Genomic DNA, 22,401 nt, shown 5'->3' on the forward strand with positions numbered 1-22,401 from the left:
AATATAGATAAATTAATATGTAGTTAAAGGTGTCAGTAAAAATATTTTTGGAAGTGCATTCTAGCTCAATTCATTTATGTGCTCTTGTATTAAGTTGCATAGTTGCTTTATTGAAATAAATGGATTTTTCTAAAGCAAAAGCTATCAGACTGGTATTTTATAATTATATAATTAATACATATATTTAAAGCTGAACAATTTTCACATCTCCCCAGGTGAAAGAAAAAAATACTCATAAAAATAAATATGAAAAGACTATAAGGGGAGATTAAATCCACTGGGATTCTTCACCTGGAAAATGAAATGATTGGAGGACAGTATATGATTGCAATATAAAGAGACATTAATAATGTAGAGAAGGTAAATATATATATATATATATTATTCACTATTTCATATAATCCAAAACACAAGAATAATCAAAAGAAATATTCAAGGAGAATTATTGAATTAGCCATAGTTAAAGTTGTGTTTGTTTCATACTCAATGTGCATATGAATTACAAAACTCATTGCCACGTGCTGTGCCAATATAACTGCTGTTGCAGTTATTACGTGATGTCAAACACAAGGATGAAGAGATAAACACCAGTTGAGAAGGTCCTCAGACGCCCGAAGCTATGAAGTTATGCTGACAGAGTATTAATTCATTCTCACATCTGCAATTGGCAACTATCTAACACAACATGTTGAACTAGACAAGCCTTTTATCTTGACTGTTACTGTTGCTTTTATGAACATTTCACAATCTGATCCTCTCCAAAGAAAGCATTTGACTGCTTGATTTTTATATGGACTTGTATATGAATAAAATTAATCAACTGAAAGCCATGCAATTGAGATCACTCCATTTGCAGGCATGTGCAAAGGACTTTTAACTTGTTACAGTTATTGTTAATTGGCTGATGATCCTAAACAGTCATGGTGTTGTAGTCTGTTTTAGGGAATGAAAGACAAGACCTGCATAAATGACAAGTAAAACACTTCACTTTAACCTAAAGTTAGAAACTGAGTACAAAAACTCATTTTTCTTGTTATCTGCAATTTAAACGGATGTGTACAGTGCCATGGTAAATACTATATTCTGGTATGCATTTTAAGACCATCACTGAACTTCAGACATCACAAAACTGAGCACAGATGAGTTGAGAGAAATTTAGATTTCTATAACTGGCATATTTTTCTCTCTCAAAGATGCACAAAAATTACAAACTAGAGCTTCACAGTTTTCTGTAATTGCATCCAAAGTATTCCTATATGCCAAAAATACATCTGCCCATGAAATTGAGAAAGATAAACTAGTATTAATTCAGGTGACCTATAGAAAAATAGAGAAGGAGCAAGCAAACCTAAAGAATTGCTATGGTATTTATTCCGTCAATTTAGAATTATCCCCCAGTGTTTATTTCAAGCACTGAAATACTAAGGAACAAAGTTATGAACTACTTATTACAGGATATCCTATTTTATGCTTAGCAGGAATTTATCTTAAAAGCATTACCCTGATGTACAATACTACCTTCTTGATTTAAATCACACTTATCTTGGATTTGATGGGTGGACCATTCAGTGGATAAGGAGTTGTACCTGTATATATATATCTGTATCTGTATGCCAGTACAGAATATTCAATTCTAAATTAAAAATCATGACTTGATGTAAAAACATATTTTGCAGGTATAAAGTCTGTGAGTAAAAATTTCTACAATATCAGAAATACTGTTTATATATTGTAGTTTACATGGTGGTTTTTTTTGGACTCATTTTCATATCACAATGTGGGAAATGACAGAAAACCCACAGCTTTTAAATACACACAACTATTGAAGAAATTATGTTGCAATAAAAATAAAAATAGTTTGAGTTTGCACGTCCTTTATCCACTGCAAACATGCTAGTAAACATTTAGAAAAATACATTGTTTTAAAATTGCAAGATAATTTGCCTTCAGGATCAGGAATTCAGGATTTTTGGACAGTCTTAGGCTTCAACAAACCTCCTGAAAAATAAGCCTGAGATTTATTTTTGTTGCCCAACAGCCCTCTCCTTTGACCCTCACAAAGGTCACTAGTGCTCACTACTGCTAAAACAAGAAATTTAGTAACAAATATATATATATATATTAAAAGATTAATATATATTTAATTTATAGTAACTGCAACAAAAAGTTTTACTAACAGAAATTGAAAGACTCTTTATGAATCTTGACTTGGCAATCAGCAGCCATTATATAATGTGTAGCTTCTATAAGAAGCTACAAAAACAGAAGGATGGTTACCTACATTTTATTAAATAATTATCAGCTTTTATAATTAAAAAAAATTTACTGTGAAATCTCTGACTAGATGGAGAATTCAGCTGTCAAGATAGAAACAGTCTATATGAATCAAGTAGCATGGTTCAAGTAGCATAGATTACACCTGAATGTGACCTACTCCCAGCAGAAAGCAATTTGATGCTCTATTGCACATAGAGCAGTATATGTGAACACTAACTAACTAACTAACTAACTAACTAAGATAAATTAGTGACAGGTACATCTGAATAGGACTGCTTCTTTGACACTTATCTGTAACCAGGCAAGCTTGTTTCACCTCAGCATAAAAGATAAAGACACATGGCAGGTTGCCTCTGCAAGTTCTTATCTGCCAAACCTCCATTGTCCATTAGTGAAAAATCTCTCTGCTATTTAAGGATATGTGACAGCAATGGAGGTGAAGTGAAAACTATCTGATAGCAGGAAATTCATTAGCACATTACTAAGCTTTTTGCCTTCTATAACTTTCATCATCCTTTTTCTCTTTTCGCTACTTTTTTCTTTCTTTTTTTTTTTTTTTTTTTTTTTTAACTTTTTTATTATTATTATTATTTTCTGACAGCTCAAATGCCCTAGGGTTGTAGCCATGGCAAAGGTCAAGAACATAACAGCAGGTCTATAAAATGAGGTTGTTACAGAGGGAGAAGCTGCTAAACACAAAGTTTATTCAGCATTAGACAACAAGATGAGAACCTGTATCTCAGCAAATTTATCTTAATAGATGCTGCTGTTTTTGAAAGCATATTAATAATATTAAAATTATTAAGAAGTCTTACAGACAACTGAAACCCAATAAAACTCAGATAAATAAATAAAATAAATAAAACTCAAATAGTCAAATATCTAATGTATTAGAAAGTTTCATTTCTTTTGGGAAACATTGCAAATACACCTAATATGTAGCATGTCTTTTGAAAAATCCATGTATTTCACAAACTATTAATTTAAATTATTCATAAGCTAATATATGTCCTTATATATCAGGCAGGCTCACTGCTGATACAAATGTGTGCTTTCCTAAAGGCTCAGTCACTTCACTATGACAGACAATAAAAAATAAACAGAAAATGCACTGTCTTCTTACTTCTTTAAATAAGTCAAAAATTTCAGTGTTACAAATGTCAACATGAAAGGCCAGACTTTTGTTTACATTCAGTCAACATTGAAAATTTATGGCTTTAATTTTTCACAATCACTGGTAGAAATAAAGATGAATTACCTTTCACAATGTGGTAAGAAAGGAAAGGTAAAAGAGTTCCAGTAGCACTCTTATCAAGTCAAAGCACACGTTTAGTGTTTGATTAGAAAATTCACCATGTAAATCCCTATTTAAACAAAACAGACAAAGACAGAAGAAACTTAGCTTCCTATTCTGAGGAAATGTTATTTTTCATGCACGTGCATTTTCAATGTGAACAAAATATAAAATATTTTAAAAGTGTGAGTTAGCTTTTGTATACACATCCGTTCACATCTGATTTGGTCCATCTATTGTCAACATCTCTCTACTGTGATGTGTGCATCATATAAAAAGATCCTCTAAAGTAAGTCACCCATTAAACATTATTAGGCTCAAACACAAATGGTTTTATGTATATTTTGTGTTATCCAGATTCTATATTAACATACATGATTCAGGTGATGCAGCCAATGCTAAATATTCTGTATTTTGAAACCACTTGTATACACCTGATTTTTTGACCTAGTCCTCACTTTTATGAATATGCTTTTTTTCCAATATATTGCTTGATGAGGAAATAACATTTTGTTTAGAGAGAGATGTGATTATATTTTTCTGGTTTTGATTTTTAGATTTTATACATGTATTCAAGACAGAACTGCATGTTTAACATGGTCTACTTGAAAAAAATATCATACAATCATAGAATCATTAGGGTTGTAAAAGACCATTTGGTCCATCCATCCCCCCACCACTGATATCACCCACTAGACCATGTCCCTGGACACCTCCCTGGGTCTCCCATTCCAATGCCTAGCCACTGAGGAGAAATTTCTCCTAATTTCCAACCTAAACCTTCCCTGGTGAAACTTGAGGACATTTCCTCCTGTCCTATTGCTAGTTTTCTGTGAGAAGAGGCCCCAGCTCCCCACAGCTTCCTTTCAGGTAGTTGTAGAAATCAATAAGGTATCCCCTGAGCCTCCTCTTCTACAGACTCAACAACCCCAGTTCCCTCAGCTGCTCCTCATAGTACTTGTGCTCCTGACCCTTCACCAGCTTCACAGCCCTTCTCTGGACACACTCCAAGGCCTCAATGTCTATCTTATAGTGAGGGACCCAAAACTGAACACAGTACTCAAGGTGTGGCCTCACCAGAGCTGCATACAGGGGGATGATCCTGCTCATCCTGGTTCTGCTGGCTACGCTATTCCTGATACAAGCCAGGATGCCGTTGGCCTTCTTGGCCACCTGGGCACACTGCTGACTCATGTTCAGGAGAGCATTGACCAATACCCCCAGATCCTTTTCCTCTGCACAGCTTTCCAGCCACTTTGCCCCAAGCCTTGTGTTGCATAGGGTTGTTGTGACAAAAGTGCAGGATCTGGCACTTGATTTTATTGAACTTCATCCCACTGGCCTCAGCCCATTGATCCCACCTGTCCAGGTCTCTCTGCAGGGTCTTTCTACCCTCCGGCAGATCTGTTCTGTCACTGTAAGGACTGGTAGTTAAGGAAAAGCGTCAGGGAAGTTTGCCACCATTCGTTCTATCTTTACAATATTATTCTATTCTACATTAAGAAGATAATTATAATAGTAGAAAATGATGCATAAATGTTTCTTTAAATTTGAAATATTGTCTTAAAACATTTTAGACAAAATAATTAATTTTTCAGAGAGAAATCAAATTAATTTATCTCAGAATTAATTGACATGCATTGACTTGACATTTCAGCTCTGCGGAAAGGGACCTGGGCGTCGTGGTGGACAAGTTAACCATGAGCCAGCATTGTGCCCATGTGCCCAAGAAGGCCAGTGGGATCCTAGCCTGCATCAGGAGGCGTGTGGACTCGAGAGAGGTGATACCTCCCCCTCTGCTCAGTTCAGGCCACATCCAGGGGCCAAACACAGGCCTGTTTAGCCCAGAGAAGAGGAGATTGAGAGGGGATCTTATCAACCTCTATAAATACCTGAGGGGACAATGTAAAGAGGATGGGGCCAAACTCTTCTCAGTGGTGGCCAGTGATAGGAAAAGGGTTAATGGGTATAAATTGAATGACAAGAGGTTTCATCACCATATGAGGAAGAATTTCTTTACAATTCAGTTGACAGAGCACTGCAACAGACTTCCCAGAGAGGTTGTGAAATCTCCTTCTTTGGACATATTTAAAACCCACCTGGATGCAATCCTGTGCAACATTCTCTAGGTGACCCTGCTTGAGCAAAGGGTTTGGACTAAATGATCTCTGAAGGTCTCTTCCAGCTTCAACCATTTTGTGATTCTGTGATTTTGACTGAATTATTTGCCAAATCATTTTATATTAATTACCTTAATTTTATATATATATATATACACTCCAAATTTTATACAATCTAAATGGAACTTTTGGAAAATCAAAAGGAGATAGGAAATAATCTCCAGACCAACAATCACTGTTAGCAATTGCTGATATATTGTATATCAACAAATCAAGGGCACGAGATTCTACAATCACCGTGTGAATTGATTAGGCCTATCTGTTTGTAAAAGTCCTTTTTCTTCACATGAAACTAAGCCTACTTAAGAAAACTACAGTTGAATAAAGCAATTTTTGAATGTATAGTTAGAAGATTTTAGAAATGTGCTTCAGACATTTCAATATTCTAAAACTAAAACATTCACCTGGAGAAGAGGAGGCTTAGGGGAGACCTTATTGCTCTCTACAACTACCTGAAAGGAAGGTGTGGGAAGCTGGGGGTCATCCTTTTTTCACAGGTAATTAGCAACAAAACTAGAGGGAATGGCCTTAGGTTGTGCCAGGGGAGGTTTAGGTTAGAAATTTGGAGACATTTCTTCTCAGAAAGAGTAGTCACGCTTTGGAAAGTGTTGCCCAGGGAAGCGTCACCGTCCCTGGCGTGGGGTGTTCAAGAAAAGGTTTGACCTGGTGCTTAGGGACATGGTTTAGTCTGTGACATGGGTCGTAGGGTGTGACATTGGTTGGACCATCTTGGAGGTCTTTTCCAACCTTAAATATTCTATTAAAACTTACCTACTCTTAAGATTCACAAATGTATTTTGACAGTGCACATTTTTTGTTGAGAGTAGTTTGTAATTTGAGTAATTTGTAATTTGAATAATTTTTTGAGACTAAAATATGTTTAAAGAAAAGTAGATTATGAACTTATATACTTGTGTGTGTTTGAGTATGTATGTGTATGTCTGTATGTGAACAAATATGTTAAAAAGAATATACTTCTCCGAATTTGTCAAATAACACCCCTTTTCCCATTATGTAGATAAGAGCCATTGTACTATGCTAAGACATATTTTGGGAGCATTTGACACTAATAAAAGTAACTTCAGAAGTGAATTACTATCTATCTATCTATCTGTATCTATACCAAGCCTTAGGTCTATTTAGCTCTCTACATGCACATTAATATACATAAATGCAAAGGTACATACATAATTAGTATCAACAACACAAGATGCAATGCTATCCCTGTAAATGAACCATTAGTATGGCTCAGTATTGCACATAGCTTCCTCATCTGTACTATGCACACAGTTATCCCAGCAAATAGGTGTTTTGCTCATAGGAAGAAGCATAAAAAAAGGAACATACTGGAAGTATTCCATTTACCTTGAAAGTACGTACAAATTTCTCATGTTAAGGAAGTAAACAATGATTAAATTTATTAAGGGTGCACACGACAACAACAACAAAAAAAAAATAAATAAATAAAAATAAAAAAAATAAAAAAAATAAAAAAAAAAGCATTTCAAACTCCATGAGTCTGAGCATTTCAAAAAGCATTTCAAACTTCTGAGCATTTAATTTTACATGCTTTGGAGATGTCAGGTGTTAATCTCATTGAGTTCCACTACTTGCTAACACAGACTGATCTAATATGCCTTAATCATTATTTTAAATGACCAATAGGGAATAAACAGCATGCAATAACACTGCCAGAAATCTTTACTTACAAGGATTTGAACATTTAAATTTAAATATTGGGTCAACTGAATATAAGAAAATAGTGGTTGATGGTTACATAACCAAAACACTTTTTTGAAAATTACTCAGTAAAATGGGAACAATAACAAAGAGCTGAGAAGAAAGTAAGGTTTGTACTTAGAAAGATGATGTGATGGAAAAGAACAGGAAGAAGTGAGGGCAGCAGCCACAATACCTGTTCCCACCACTGTGTTCAGTGAAAGTTTGGAGGAAAAATAAACAAATTATGTATTTAAAGAAAGCAGTGAGACTGATGCACTGATGAGTCTTCAGAAGAAAAAAAAAAAAAAAAAAAAAAAAAGTACAGTAAGGAGTACTAGCAGAATAAGGTATTTATAGGAATGAGAGCAGTTTTAAAGAAAGTACATCCTAATAAATGATATCTAAGTAGTACTGAGCAAAGAAACAAGTGTTGTATAATTATTTAAGGTTTCTATAAGAACTACATATAGAATAACCAGATCTAATCAGAGTTAAATATAGTGGGTAAGTAAGTATAGTTAAATAAACATATTAAACAGAAGTTATTCATGTCACTAGAATAATTAGAAAAAATATATATATTAATCAAAAGGAAGAAGTTCCATTTTGTTGCAAAGATGACATCATAAAAAGAATGAAATAAATCACTTAACTGGCAAGTTGATAAACTGCAAAAATACTTTAAAAAAACAGAATGTATAAAATAATACAAAATATAATCTACTGTTGGCCAAATGCACTCAGATATTAAAAAACAGCTACAGCATTTTACATGTAAATATTTTTTTTTTCTTGTTTGTAGATAACTTGACACTTTGCAGTTTTATTCCTGCCACTTAGCTTATTTATATCTCAAGTTAGACCAATGACAGTCTTTGAACAGGTGATGCAGAGCTTTAACTAATACTTCATTACTTTGAAGCTCATCAAAAAGAGATATGCAGCTGTGATCATTGGCTGAAAAATCAACTTCTCAGTTAACTGGCTCAAAACTGAATGCACAATTGATTAATAGCAACAAGACTCTGTTTCACTTCAGACCTTCATAGAAAAAGCTGAGAAACACGAAGTGGAACTTTTCCAATTAAATTCAATGTGCTTATAACACACACAAAGTTTTGAGTGATGAAAACCCATATTAGAATAAATTCTCAGAAGCCATGTCATTGCTGAATGGCTCTTGCAGCAAACTAGGTTCCCTCCATTCAAGTGTGTATGAAATGAGGGTCCTCAGCACCTCTCATTCTCAAATTTAACCTAATATAAAGGTAAAAATTTCAGTTACCAGCAAATTTCATAATTAAAAGGTAACACACTCTGCTAGCCTTTTAGAAATGAATTACATTTTGATAATAGGAACACAAGCTGCCATTAGCACTGTCTGCTGTGAGACAATTTTTCTGACAAGACAACAAGAAACCACACCTATGTTGTCATCCCAGGATGAAAAGTTAAAGGGAAACAATGCAAAGATGAGTATAAATATCTAACTACAAGTACATGATAATGTCAGCACAAAAGAAAGAAGCAAGGATATTCTAGAGTAACCTATGCTTAATTAGCATGACAAAATACCCCTTGTGGAGATCTAACACGATAATGAGTAACCACCTTAGGTTAATAAGCTAGCATCTAGCCTGCACATGCATGTTACTAAGTTATAGAACCAAAAATAAGCAATGAGTACTTCTATGATAGCTTCTTCCTTTTATATAAGGCCTGGCACCCAATGCTGGGTGGGCTTGCTTTGTGAATTATTGCCTGGCACCCAGTTCTGCACGGACTAGAAAAACAGTTATTCACTTTGACTCAGGGTGTTTATTGGCTCCAGAGCACCAGGCATGAACCCAACCTTTATTAAGCAGCAACACCTATACCTGGCTCCTCCAGCTTCTGCTACTCAGTTGTAGAGGTTGCTTTAGCATATTACCATAGCCTAACATTGAACAATGAGCCATAGTTCTTCAAAAACATGTCTATAAGACTGGATATGCAGAATGTAAGCACATGAGATTTCCATGTAAATCAACATTTCAGTAAAAACAAACATAACGTGCACGTCGGCATTCAGAGAACCATGTCACATTTTTTATCTAAACTATATCCAATACAGTCTTATTCTCCAATATGCATGTGATGGGTTGACCTTGTCTGTCTGCCAGATGTCCACCCAGCCATTCTCTCCCTTCCCCTCTTTAATGGAACAAGGAATGGAAGGAAAATAAAATGGAAAATCTCCTGAAGCAGATGTAAAGACAGGGAGATCACTTAGCAATCTTTCTCATGGTCCAGTGAATAAACTTGAGGAAAATCAATTAGTTTTATTGCTCATTACAAATAGAGTTGAGAAACAAAGAAAAAATCTGAAAAACCTTCCTCCCACAGCCTCCTTTTTCCAAAACTCAGTCTCACTCCTTCATTCACTACTCTACCTTGCCCTGACAAGCGGTGCACAGGGAAGGGGAATGGGGACTATGGTCACTCAGCAACAGTTCCCTCTGCCACTCCTTCCTCTTTTCCTTGCTCTGGAATGGGAGAATCCATGGGCTGCAGTGTTATCTGTGGCCCAATACCACTTACTCCATTGTTGTCCTCTCCAAGTGGCTGCAGGGGAATCTGCTCCAGTACCTAATACCTCCTTCCCAGCCTATTTCACACTATTTTTCCTCACTGCTGCCTTGTATTTTTCCCTTTCCTAAATACACTTTCCATGAGGTACCACCACCTAGGCTGCTGGGCCCATCCATGCCCTGCAGTGGGACTGTTGGAGCCGGCTGGAACCAGCAAGCATGGGAGCCCTGCAGCCTGCTGACAGGGGCACCTGCACCCAATGCAAAGGCCTGTTCAATCATATAGACCTGACATAAAATACTGCCCTTTTTCATACTCGTATCACTACATATAGTTCCAGGGGAGAAATGTATTTAAAGTGGGAATAAAAAACAGATTTAAGAAATTTGCATTATTTTCCTAGATAAGCTAAATGTAATTAGTCAAGGTCAGCCGCCTCAGAGCTGGCCCAGCCGCAGCACCTGACCACGCATTACAGGGGGATCTCGGGCCCTTGCTTCGCCAGGGGAGGCCCGGGACAGCAGCGCGACCAGACCGCACCCGCCAGCGGTCGTTAGAGAGGCTGACAGGGAGTGAGAGATGCCAGGGCAGCAGCGCCCACTCCCTCCGCGAGCAGGGAGGGGCCAGCAGCGCGTGAGAACCGCCCTCAGCTTGCTGCAGCTTGCTGGTGGGTGTGGGAGCCCGTGCGGCGGGGCACAGGGATTCTGTCCCTCCTCCCTTTCGAGTCCGTCGTCTCTATTGACAGTCTCTGGGTCTGCAGTTTTTACCATGGTCTCCACCAGGCAGAGAGCTTGTCCCAGAAAGGATGTGGCGACCCAAACGGAGGGCCTATCCAGAACCGTGACTATACAGGTCTCTGGCTGCAGGGAGTGCCTGAGCCTGCTGCTGCCGGGGGAGCGCGGCAGGTACTCAAAGAAAGAACAAAAAAACTGAAGTCACTGTAAAGAAAACATTGTTTTCAAAATTATCTCTTCCAATTTAAAATCAAAATTTTACTGGATGTGATTGAATACCCTATATTCACCCTGTATCTCCCTTCATATTACCAATCTAATTTCTATCAGCTTCAGTTAAATTGTTCATGGTTTTCACCAGTATGAATGCAAGGAGAAATAGACTCTTTGCGACTTTAGGACAAACCTTTCAGATATCTCACATTAGTGCCACAATTAATTATTCTTCAGTATATTTCCCCTCACCCTCACCCCCCCCCCCCCCCCCAAAAAAAAAAAAAAGTCAAGAGAAAGAAAGAAAAAAAGACACAACAAAATTCCTGCATACTTCACTGTCAGTTCAATGAAGGGAAAAGATGTCTCAATGTGTAAAACTGAGAAGTTACATTTTAATTTCCTGCTCAATAACTTTTCAGCAGAAAAGCATTCTCCAATTTGTGTAGTAGTCTCATTACAAGTAAGAAAGGTGGTTTTTGTAAAGAAAAAGCATAATCAGTAATATTTAAATATGATGATTTTATGCTTCAATACTGAAAGCATGACTAATTGTAATACATGCAATAGAAAATGATTAATGCAAACTTAAAAACAACTTGGGAAATATTATTTAGATCGAAAATAAGACTTGCAGAATAATTCATAATTAAATTTGCAATTAAAAAAAAAAAAAAAACTATGAATGGAGGTAAATTTTCAGGTTATAAAATGTTATTTTAACTTGTCTGATAGGATGAGATTAAAAATACCAAAAGACTCAGAATTATCTAAAGAACTTACTTCTGTAATGAAACTTTGACCTTATTTGAAGAAGCTTTAATATAGTTTGGGGAAAAAATGAAGATGAAAGAGTCATAAAATACATAGGTTCTAGCAGTTTGTTAGAAGAAGAGCAATATTTATTATAAAAAATAATTGTCAAATCTTTGTATTTGTGGCAATAGCATCAATTGTAAGGATTCAATCTGATATTTTTGCACATGCATAGTTATTTCTATCACAGTTATTTTACATTTTCTGTTAACTAATAAAGATTTCTTTCAGATTAGGGATGTAGGTAACATATAACAATATATAAACCAAGATAAAATCTCAGAATGATGAATCTATGGTATTGCAGGAAGCCACACAATATTCTACTTACCAGAACATTATTTCATACCAAGAAGGAAGATCTTTCGTTTTCCTTTAAAACAGAAATTTCCTTTAAAAACATAATTTTACTACTCAAAATCACAAGGCAAAATAAAACACAATATAATATATCTCTAGGACCGAAAGGAAAGAAGCTAGACTTTGTGTAGTTGGAAGAACATCCAAAACATTCGTAGATTCATAGAATGATTTGAGTTGGAAGGGGCCTTAAAGATCATCTAATTCCAACACCCTTGTCATGGACAGGGACACCTTGCACTAGACCAGGATGTTCAAAGCCCCATCCAACCTGGCCTTAAACACTTCTAGGGCCAACCTGTTCCAGTGCCTCTCCACCCACTCAGTAAAGAACTTCTTCCTAATGTCTAATCTAAATCTAGCCTTTTTTAGTTTAAATCCATTTCCCCTTGTCCTATCACTACACCCCCCGACAGAGTCCCTCTCCATCTTTCCTGTAGGCACCCTTTAGGTACTGGAAGGCCACTGTAAGCCTGTCCCTGGAGCCTTCTTTTCTCCAGGCTGAATAACCCCAATTCCCTCAGCCAGTTGGGTGCTCCAGCTCTTTGAACATTTTTATGGCCCTCCTTTGGACTTGTTCTAATATGTCCATGTCCTTCTTGTACTGGGGACCCCAGAGCTGGGCGCAGTACTCCAGGTGGGGTCTCACAAGAGCAGAGTAGAGAGGGAGAATCACCTCCCTCAACCTGTTGACCACACTTCTTTTGATGCTGCCCAGGATACGGAGTACTTATCTGTGGAAAACAAAACAAAACAAAACAAAAAAAAAGCCAATGGACTGGATTTTTTTTCTCTCCATATATCTATATGGGCAAATAACATGAATATCGTGTTGAAAAATTTTTGTATTTGTTGAAAATGAACCTGTATGAATTAATAATCCATGGATGAATGCCACGTGTTACTGTCAGTGATTGGGGAACATGCTTGTTATGATAATTTCCTTATCCATCTGAAAAAGGGAGTTATCTTATGAATTTTCAAAGGTTGGTTGTAGTGCTTGTGGACATGGTTTGGTGGGTGATATTGGTGGTAGGGTGGTTGGATCAGATGATCTTGGAGGTTTTTTCAAGCTTTAATGATTCTATGACTCTATGATTCTAATAAATTATATTTAATATCAAATAGTCATATTAATAGTCAATTGGTCATATTTCAGTTACAAAGTTTTCACTCTTGTGGACAAATATACCAGAAGCCTGTGATAACAGCCTCAACTTAAGCTTTCTGATGTTATTATTCAGTGTTTCAGGGACCACCACCAAAAACCCTACTAGTGCATATGTTTAAGTTATGAAACATTACTGTGGTCTCTATCGTTAATGCAAGATTCCCTTGAGTACCTTGTAAAATCTTGAAAGTGGTAAAAAGAGGTGAGAAAGAGATCTGGAAGGCACAGCATAACTAGATTTCTCTTTCACATGAAGTAAAGTCTAATAAAAATTTAAAACATCTCAGTTTCAAGGTCCAAAAAAAATAGACAGTTCCAAAGAAACAATAAACCCAAAGTGGCAAATTAGTTAAAATACATAAGCTTTATTGTCTCAGGGACTATATATTACTATTATCTTAATAAGGAAGATATCTCATCTTCAGAAAAAAACTCTGTGGTCAGCCAGAATGATGCTTATTGCCATATCACTTTAGTCTTACACATCTGAATTTGAATTTGGAAAGCATGACTGAAGAATAGCATTCCTCACACATGTAGATGAAATATTAGCCTTCCTCTTGTAGTTTCATTGTTTGAATTCCAAAGATGTAGAACACAACAAGGGGCCATTTGTTTTCTCTAAAATCATAGTGAGGCCGATCGGCCTTATCAGTCAAAATCTATGACTAGAAACTTGATCCTCTTAAATAGGTGAGAGAAATTACTTCTGGCTCAAAATACCAAAGCAGGTGATTAGCCTACCTGTAACAGAGTTCTTTTCTTAGACTTTCTGAAATAAAATATTCTGAACAATGCTTTAATAACCAAATGACTGTTAAAAATACTTCTTTTTGAACTGCTTTAATATAGCTTTATTAAAGATGTAGATACCTTACTATCGTAATTCTCAATCTTTGCTAATGAGTATGCGGTGATCTTATTAAACACCATGCACAAAAAGGATTAGACACTATCTACCAAAAGTTTAAAAACATATTTCTGGTTATGCCTATGTTTACAAGTACTTTGATGCATTACTAATGAATTAGCATATCAAAGTGGTGAAGAGCATACAGGTACCTCATGTGCACTCAGATGAAGAAATTTATATGACACTGCAGTCAGTCTGACAGTCTGGACTAAACACACTGTGGTGGTTTTACCCAACTGGGCAGCCAAGCTTCACCACAACCACTCTCTCACTCCCCTTCCTCAAAAGGAAAGAGGGAGATCTGAGAAATTTATTGCCTATTACTAACAAGCTAGAGAAGTGAGAAACAAAGAAAAACTAAAAAAACTCCCCCCCCCCCCATCCAACCTCTTCTACCTCCTCCCCCCAAGCAGCACAGGAGAAGCGGTAATGGGGGCTGTGGACAGTCTACAGTACTTTGTCTCTGCCACTCCTTCATGGTCAGCCTCTGCCCCTGCCCCATATGGGGTCCCTCCCACGGGATGCTATCCTTCCCAAACTGATTCTGCAGGGGCTTCCCACAGGCAGCAGCTCTTCAAGAACTACTCCAAAGTAGGTCTGTACCACAGCATCCATTTGCCAGGAGCAAATTTCTCCAGCACGGGTCCCCCACAGGCAGCAGCTCCCCCCAGACCCCCTGCTCCTGCATGGGCTCATCTCCATGGGCTGCAGCTCCAGCCCGGGGCCTGCTTCTGCATCTCCATGGGCCGCAGTCTCCTCCAGGCCACATCCAGCATGGGCTCCTCCATAGGCTGCAGTGTGGAGATCTGCTTTGCTGTGGGACCCATGGGTTGCAGGGGGACAGTCTGCTCCACCAGGGGCCTTTCCACTTCAGCTGTGGTGCCTTGAGCACCTCCTTCCCCTCCTTCTGAAGTGAAACATTTTTCACAACCACAATGAACCTTTGGTGAGACCAGTACAGAAAAGATGGAAAAAGAGGAAGAAATAAGGAAAAAATTAAAAAAAAGAAAATGTAGGGGAGGGGGCAGTCAGGAACAAGGTACAGCAGACAAATGAAAGGCAAGGAAGGTAGGAAATGGTGGAGAGACAAATGTCTGTGGAAGGCAAATGAATGAGCTGTAAAAGCTGAGATCTGGTGGTTGAGAAGAGGTGTTAAAGCAGAAATGATACTTGTCTTTTTATACAATGTTTCAGATATGGTGAGAAGTCTGAGTGGTTTGAAAAACTTCTTTTGGTGTTTGAATGCTTGCTAGACACTGAGGTAGGTGGCACTACCCTACTTAATATTTTGGAGTCTCATGCCTGCACTAGGACAAAGCATGTGGTGCTCAGTGGGAGAGAATTTTCCAGTTTTAGTTTCACCTGAAAGGAATCTTGTTTATATACATTTTGCAGTCAAAGCCAATCACAAGAAGTGAGGAGGACCAGGGGGTTCATTTCAAAAATGCATTGCTGCAACATACCTTCTCTCTACATTTTAGATCCATCACTCTTTGACTGTTGAACAGATGAAATAGAAAAGGTATTCAAAGTGAGGAGGAAATAATAAACCTGTTCACATTGTAAGAATTCATAAGTAAAGGTGTAAGAGTTGTTAATATCATTAGAATTTCATATATGTTTTGAAAGATCATCTTAATAATTCAGTACAAATAATGAGATATAATTCCTGCTCTCACCTTTTCTATTACTCAGTTTAATCTCAGCAGGATAGTATTAATGAAGAAATATGTCATGATGAACAGCATACATATTTCTAAAGTAAGGAAGAAAAAAATACCTTTTTACTGTTTATTTTTGTTTGTTTGTTTTGTTTGTTTGTTTGTTTGTTTGTTTTTCAATCCCTGTTAATTAACCAAAGCTTTTATAAGAATATAAATTTTGGAAAATATCTGTTGTTAAAACTGAAAACACAAAGTGCTAAACCTAGTGGTGATTGAACTCCAGTCATCCAGAAATCTATTTCTGCAGTGATTCAGTAAGAACAAAAGACTCTGTAGGTTTTATATCAATTCAGAAAAATGTGTAGCTACCTAAATGTGATTCATTTCCCTTTGCCTGAAAAACCTAAGCAGACTTATCTAAGAAAGTCCCTACTCGTAATTAAAGTTTCGGACCTCAGTAAAACAAGACCATACAGAAATATCTACATTCTTATGACAGGTTAGGGGAAATTTCATAAAAAAAATAAAGACAGTGTGGGCTTTTTGAATGTAGCATTCCTATAGTTATTTTAGAGGAATTACAGTTTGAAATGTCATTCTCTACCCATTTAAGTTCTCGAAATTCTTTTACTTAGTTTCTATCTACAAACCTTCTGTTATGTTCTGTTGTAACAGTTATGTGTATTCTGCATTTTGTTCCAAAGGCGGCTAAATTTCAGAAGTGAATTAAAAGACAACCAACATTCCCTATTATGTACATTTTAAAAGTGTTTTGCAATGAAAGGTTCTTTGAACATGTGAAATAAATGTGATTGTCTAAAATGAGTTTTGGAAGGCAAGAGAAAATAAATGAAAAAACAAACAAACATAATCAACCAAACAACAACAACAACAAAACACAGTAAAGTTGTCAGGTATTTCCTAATATGAAACAGAAAGTAGAACAGGTTTTCTATCGCTGTCTCTTTTATCCCTTACTATTGTCTATTAAAATATATTTTTTACTTATTTTCACAGAAAAAAATATTGTTTTTATTTATTGAAAATAAAAATAAATTAAAAAATATTATTTAAAATTTTAATGTTGAGTGAAGATTGATCCACAAGTGTTTTTTATTAAATTACTACCAATACATTTAAACATCTATTTTACCATAGAATGCAACCCTTACAATACAAACAGTAATGCAAGCCTTACTGTTATGAAGGGAACAATAGCAGCTCTTTGCACCTTCTGTTGCACCTGTAAGGATCTTTAGAAAGCGTCATCCTTATAGCAAACAAATCCTCCATAAACTTCAGTTAGTTAGTTCTAACTGAACTCTGTCAAATTAGGTAATAATAATGTTCCTAATTTATATTTGGAAAAGGAATTTTCCAGATCATGATAAAATTTGAAATAAAATCTTAATTTTCTGAATCTTTAAAATATTTTCTTGCTTGCTTGCCTGTAAAAGGTAAGGAGTTTTGTTAAGAACATCAGGATTATATGTATCTATATGTACTATGTGTCCATGTAGAGTACTACATTTTCTCTTCTGATTTCCAGTGGCCAAAGCAGGACATAATTTTAGAAATACTGCAGATTTGCCTGAATATTTTCAGCCAGTTACATGGAGAGGTGAGAGTGAAAAACTAATGCTTACAGATTCATTAATATATATATATTTAAAAAAAAAAAAAAAAAGAGCTTGTTTCAATTTTAAATAAAATTTATTTTTTTATTTTACTTTTAATGTTTAAAATGTTTTAGATTGTATTTAGATCATAAACAAACAAGCATTATTTTTAAATATAAATATTTTTCTGTTCTTCCCCCAAACTGTCAGCCAGGTGATATTTATTATATATCATCAGAACTAACCTCAATAATTCAAGAAAAACACCTTCTTGTACAGCTTTTTCAAGCAGAAAGCTTCATACCTTGTGAGATGCCCTTTTTAAGGGCTAGAAATAATTTTCTTTAGACCATCTGATGTTTTGGCTTTCTCCTAACCCTTTTATTTACTGAAAAGGAAGAGGGAAAAATAAATAAATATGGCTAAAGCACCCGAGTCTCAGCTGCTGAACAGATTACACATTGTGGAAAATATAAAAGGGACTTCTGCTAGTTTTACTCATGCTCACTACTTTGGTCACAATATTTAAAGTGTGTTAGTCCTCAGCATGTGATGTTGGTAAGATCACACACCAAATAAACTACAGGCATAGAATTCCTCCATGTATTGCATGTACTATAAAACACAGGAAAATTTCTTTTGTTGTAACAGAAAACAATAAGATGACTCATAAACAGATGAATTAGGCAAAACATTATTTAAGAGATTTTTTTCAACCTTATTTTCACTATTTGTATAAAGCAATTGAAATCTGAAGTGATCTAAACAGCCAGGAAATAAATAAATAAATAAAAATTTAATGTGATTTTGAGAAGTGTTGGGACTCTGACTTGCGCCTTGACGTTGCTATTTAATGTACTTGGAATGTATGGAATTCAATATAAAATACATTTCGAAGTTGTATTTGAAACATGTAATTGTTTCAAATTAACAGAAAAGGAAGAGGAAGAGGAAGAAGAAAGAGATAGCAGTGTTATATTTTCTGTATGTTTTCTATTTTTTAAAAATAAAACATTTTAGCCTAAGGAGTAGAAGCCCAACTCTACTCAGGTTGAGCCTTCCTCACCCTGAGGCACTCTTGGCCCACTTTCCAGAGGCAGAGTACTTGGTCTTTGAGTTCTTTTACAAAGGAGTCTACTTCTCCTCACAGAGATGCTACCACCCATATAGTGGCTGCCTACAATGAACTTGCCAACTTGCCAACAAGGAATATATACTTTCCTAATGTCCAAATTTTTCATTTATACAATATATGTCTGTTATTTCTATATTTCTATATGTCTATATTTCTATATTGTTGGCACATTGTGAAAAATGGAACTTTTTTCTTTTTTTTTTTTTTTTTTTTTTCTGAAAAATGTGACTGCTGTAATCTACTTAAAGGCATTTTTTGTAATCAGCTTACAAAACTCTGTATTCATATTCCAGATGGAAAAGAAGGAATTCTTAAATTTCAAAGATTAGTGTATATGCAGAGATAAACAACACATCTAGATAAAAGTATAATAATGTGGATTAATTTATGCATATATAAACAAATTTTTAAAGATAATTATTTACCTTACAGTTGTCTTCATCTCGCATAGTTCCAACATTTTAATTGGAATTCAGACACTTGAAAATGTGCCTTCTTGATTCATTAAAAACTGCATCAAATGTACTGACAAGCACAAGGCTAAAGCTTTCATACTTCAAGCCTCCTGAGGTTATTAATAAATCACTGGTACAATGTTAGTGTAGATTCTTATCACAATATGGTATTGAATTATTACATATAACTTATATATAATGTAAAAATAATACATAGCAGCAGGTTTGAAAAATCTTCCAATTACAGAAAATAATTTTCAAGGGAAGAAGATGACAAGTAATAAAAAAAAAGTCGAAATTAATTAATTAATTAAGAAAGACCTGAATAATGCTTCAGAACAGCGGTGCTGTAATGAAATACGTATTAAATATAACATGATACCAAGATACTGCAAGTAAGAATGTAGATGATCTGCAAATATATATATATATATATATATATATTTCAACTTGAAAAATACTTTTAAGTGTTCCTTCAGCATACTATAGTGTATTGGGTTTACATGGCAAGGGTTTGGTAGCAGGGGTGCTGCAGGGTGACATCTGTGATCAGAGCTCAGAAGCTGCCCCATGTTAGATCAGAGCCAGCTCTTCTTTGGGCCTCTGTGAGGAAGAAAGGAAAGAGGAAAGGAATTGCTGTATAATAGAAGCTGGGAGATAGGAGTGAGAAACAGTCCTGCAGGCCCTGGGAAGGAGCTGCAGCTTGTGGAGAGGAGCCCACGCAGGAGCAGGGGATCTAGGGAGAGCTGCTGCCCATGGGGGACCCGTGCTGGAACAGTTTGCTCCTGGGGGATGGACCCTGTGGTACGGAGCCATGTTGGAGCAGTTCTTGAAGAACTGCTGCCTGTGGGAAGCTCCCACAGAATCAGTCGGGAAGGACGGCATCCTGTGGGATGGACCCCACATTGGAGCAGGGGCAGAGAGTGACCCTGAAGGAGTTGCTGGGATGAAGCATTAGGGACTGACCACAGCCCCCATTCCACATTCCTCTTTGCTGCTCATTGGGAGGGGAGGTGGAAGAGGGTGGATGGGGGTAAAGTGGTTTTAGTTTGCTTTTAGTTTCTTACTGCTCAAGTCTGCTAGTGATAGGTACATGTAATAAATTAAATTAGTCTCTCTACGCTAGGTCTTTTGTTGAGTGATTTCCATGTCCTTTTCTCAACCCTTGAGCCCTTTCCATTGTAATTTCTTCCCCTTCTTTGAGGAAGAGGAGTGAGTGGAGTTCAGTTGCCCAGCACAGTAAAACCACCACATATAGAAAGAAAGAAAAAGCATATAGTAACAAGATAAAATGTTTTGATTAACAGAGACAGAATTCTGTGACCAGGCTAATTGGACACTTTTCTGATCACCCACAGTTCCTGCTTTCTAGTATTCCCTAAGGTGTGGCATGGTTACAGACAGATTTGTTTATTAAGAGATGTTTTAAAGGGCCACCACTGTCTGCAGACTTGTGGTGGGGGGTTCCTCTTGCCTGGCCGCTGAAGCCAAAGTGGTGAGTCCTGAAACCTAGAGGTCTCCATCTCAGCAGTTACATCTGTTGAACTGAGATGCAGACCTCCAGGTCTCAAGGCCTTGGCCTTCTGCTCTCTGGCTAGTCCAGCTTGAAGTTTGCTAGCAAACTATGCACACATCCCACATATACCCACAGGTTTGGAGCCAATACCAACACTTGCCTCCACTAGCAGCCAGCACCAGGCACCCAGGCTGTCCCACTCCAGGCACTGAGCCCTGCACTCACCCTGCTCACTGCAATCTCTCACAGTAGATTTGTTTTGGGATACACCCTGTTCCTGCCCTTCTAGCTGGTGCCCAAGACCCTCACATTCTCCAGTGGCTGGCAATGAGATCCCCACTCACTTTGTTAGCTGACACTGTAAGACACTGTAGCTATATCTGCATCCCTGGTCTGACTCCAGTTGCTGGCTCCCAAACCACCACACTCACCTCATCATTAGATAGCACTTAGTCTTTACTCACATACACAGAACGGAGGGTGAGATTACACTGAAAGAGAGTTAAGAAAGGATTTGACAAGAAGATAGGACAGATGATTAGATATGTTGTACAATCAGACAAGTTTACCAACTCACAATGACTGCAGTGTCCTTTAAGTGTTTTGCAATAAATCCCAGAATAATCTTCTCCATAATTTTACCAGGCACTGAAGTCAGACTGACAGGCCTGTGATTGCCAGGATCTTCTTTCTTGCTCTTCTTGAGAATTGGAATCATATTTGCTACATTCCAGTCAACTAGGACCTCTCTGGATTTCCAAGGCCATTGAAAAATAATTGAGAGAGGTCCCACAATGACATCAGCCAGCTCTCTGAGATGAATCTTTTCTGGACCCATGGACTTGTATGAATCCAGGTGGAGCAGCAAATTTTGAACGAGATTGGGGTTAACTAGGAGTTATCATTCCACAGTCACGGTCCTCCAACTCTGGGCAGCTGGGGTCCCAAAGCCCATCACTGGTGTTAAAGATAAAAGCAAAAAATGCATTAAACATCTCTGTTTATATTATGTCCCTGTTAGTGTGATGACTGTCCTCATCAGTCAGTATCAGACCAGTGTTTGCTCTGGTCCTCCTTCTCCCTTTCACATACTTTAAAAAGCCTTTTTAATTGTCTGACACGCTGCTGGCCAGCTACAACTCTAATTGAGCTTTGGCCTTTTGAATTGTCTCTTTACAAAGGTGAGAGGCATCCCTGTAGTCCTCCCATGTTGCCCAATCTTGCTTCCAGTGGCCATACATTTTCTCCACCTAGGCTCTTGAAGAAGACCCCTGCTAATCCAAGACAGCCTTCTGTCCCTTCTGCTTGACTTCCAACACTTTAGAATTGCCTGTTCCTGTGTGCTTAGGAAGTGATGCTTAAAAACTGACCAGCACTGATGGACTGCAATGTAAGTTTCCCAGGGGACCTTACTAACTGAGCAGTCTGAAGTCTGCTTTACATAAATCCAGGGTTGAAGTTCTGGTGGCAATTTTCCTCCTATCACCAAAGATTTTGAGTTCAACTTCCTCATGGTTGCTATGGCCAAGGCAGCCACCTATTGTCACTTCACCCACCAGACCCTCCGCATTTATAAACAGGTTCAGGAGGGCACCTTTCCTATTATTCTCACTTAGTATCTGTACCAAGAAGTTATAAATCTAGCAGATTTGTGTTTCCTTTTGTTCTTATTTAGCACTACCTCATTTTCTTATTTTCCCATTTTGCATTGAGAAAGTCTTTGATTATTGGATAATCTCAATGAAGCAAATGTTCTCACCT

General features: G+C 37.0%; 1 protein-coding gene across 8 annotated transcripts in view; it reads right to left on the reverse strand.

Moving 5' to 3' along the window:
- MGAT4C (MGAT4 family member C) overlaps nt 1–22,401 on the reverse strand; it is a 391,395-nt gene that overhangs the window by 196,979 nt on the left and 172,015 nt on the right. For 2 of the 8 annotated variants that reach the window (XM_084507472.1, XM_084507479.1), the window contains one exon: nt 12,139–12,180. The exons of 4 other annotated variants lie outside the window; for them this stretch is intronic. The gene's annotated coding sequence lies outside the window, so the exon portion shown is untranslated. Of the gene's footprint in view, nt 1–12,138; nt 12,181–21,217; nt 21,227–22,401 lie in introns of those variants that run through there. 2 more of the 8 variants (XM_084507470.1, XM_084507471.1) reach the window with 2 other exon arrangements.

This window comes from Aythya ferina, assembly GCF_964211825.1.
Source record: "Aythya ferina genome assembly, chromosome: 1".
Classification (NCBI taxonomy): domain Eukaryota; kingdom Metazoa; phylum Chordata; class Aves; order Anseriformes; family Anatidae; genus Aythya; species Aythya ferina.